The following is a 2,290-nucleotide window of genomic DNA, read 5'->3' as shown; positions in this document are numbered from 1 at the left end:
CTTAGAACCAGTATTTTTCCTTTTTAAAAAGGAGACAGTTTCTTTCTCTTATGTAGCTCTGTCTGTCCTGAAACGCACTATATATATATATATATATATATACACACATATATATATATACACACACACACATATATATACATATATATATATATAAAACCATATAACCAGTCTGGCCTCCCACCCCCAGGGATTCACCTGCCTTTGCCTGCTCAGTGCTGAGAGTAAAGGTGTGCACCACCATATATGACTAAATAAAAATACCTTTTGTTTGTTGCTCAAGATGGGGTTTCTCTGTGTAGCCCTGGCTGTCCTGGAACTTACTCTGTAGACCAGGCTGGCCTCGAACTCAGAGATATGCCTGCCTCTACCTTCCAAGTGCTAAGATCACAGGCATGCACCACCACTGCCTGGCTAAAAGTCCTTTTTAAAGGCAGTATTCTTCATTTGGACCTAGAAGGTAACCAAGGCAGGATGAATGAAGGCAGGATGAATGAAGGAAGGCCTGACATTTACCTGTAGTTTGCATACACCATTTACTTTGGCTCAGTCACCCACTAACTCTACACATAAGCTTGTTCATATCTCCAGGAATGTCTNTCTGAAGGGCCAAGGTCGAAAATGGCTGACCAACTTCATCTCTCTTCGTGGCTGGAGGCAAAAAAAGAGATAAGAACCAAATTATCTTCCTGCCCAAAAAAGATAAGAACTAAGTTATCTTCCTACCTGCTTTTACAACGTCCTGCTCCAGACACCCAAAAGTCACTGTCCTAATCCATCAGACCCCTTGGATTCCAAGAATGGTGCACACACACACACACACACACACACACACCCTGAGTCACCCTATTTTGTACACTTGATGTTTAAAGATGCTATTTAATCTATATGGCCCATACAGATAAAGTAAGACACACTATGATCTAACAGATGGCAGACAATCACCCTATCATGAGAACAACATCAGGCAGAAGCAGTCATCTCATAACAAGCTACTTCTTTTGAATTATTCAGAACGCCTTGCAGAAAGAGACCTGAGATCATGAAGAGCCAGACAGTGAGCACTCTGACCAGGGCATACCTCACTCACTGCTTCAACTCTTCCTCTGTTTAAACCTGAAGCTCCTGTCACTGCCCAGAGTCTATTTTTCTTAGTGTGCCACATGGATTAAATCTTTCTCTGCTTTTCATTGTCTCTTGCCTCTCTAACACATTTAAGTGGACTGCCCAGGGCTGGAGAGATGGCTCAGAGATGGGATCAGATGCCCTCTTCAGGTATGTCTGAAGAGAGCAACAGTGTACTTATGTGCACACAAAATTAATAATAAACAAACAAACAAACAAACAAACAAACTAGCCAGCCTAATCCCTTGAGACTCCCTGAGTCAGGATATTAGCTCTAAAACCCACTAACAGCTTAATCATTTCTCCATCATAATGAGCAAAACTGATATAATTCAGGCTGTGGTCTAGTCCAGTTAGTCCAACAATGGCTGTCTCCCCAAGGAATTGTTTAGTCCACAAAGCTGGATGTCTTCAGTATATGTCAGAATCTCAGAGAAGTTGTCTCTAATGCCCATGAGGGAAGGCTCTGCAGCAAGATCTGTGAACTTGTGTGTGGGAATGAGGCCAGGTGGACAAAAGTTAAAGCCTTTTTCTTCCACTAGCTTTATATAGGACGCCATGTGTGACCCAGATGTAAGGTCTATCTTCCTACCTCAAATGATCCAGTTGATACCTAGATTAGATTGGTGTTGTGTCCGATTGTCCTTAATCACAGGACTTTATAACACCAAGACACTCCCTAAAGGACTCCTCCTGTATTCCAGACATCATCATCTTTACCACCATTATGGAAAGGCAACCCACTTTTCCTTGGGTAATTCAGCTCAATCGCTCCTCCTAACACTGTTATTCCTTTCTTAGCTGGTAGCCAGCGAAATGATATTTACTGAATCCCCAGGAAAGAGTGCTCCCCTACCCAGAACTACAATTTTAAGAAGAATATAAGATCACAGGAACAGGAAGCAAAAATTTTTCTTTTTTCTTTTTTTTTTAAGATCTATTTATTTATTATATGTAAGTACACTGTAGCTGTCTTCAGACACACCAGAAGAGGGAGTCAGATCTCATTACAGATGGTTGTGAGCCACCATGTGGTTGCTGGGATTTGAACTCTGGACCTTTGGAAGAGCAGTCAGGTGCTCTTACCCACTGAGCCATCTCACCAGTCCTTGTTTTGCTTTTTTAAGACAGGATTTCTCTGCGTATCCCTGGCTGTCCTGGAACT

The sequence above is a fragment of the Mus caroli genome, unplaced genomic scaffold (assembly GCF_900094665.2).
Source record: "Mus caroli unplaced genomic scaffold, CAROLI_EIJ_v1.1 scaffold_24716_1, whole genome shotgun sequence".
NCBI classification, from domain to species: Eukaryota; Metazoa; Chordata; class Mammalia; order Rodentia; family Muridae; genus Mus; species Mus caroli.
This window is presented reverse-complemented; position numbering follows the sequence as displayed.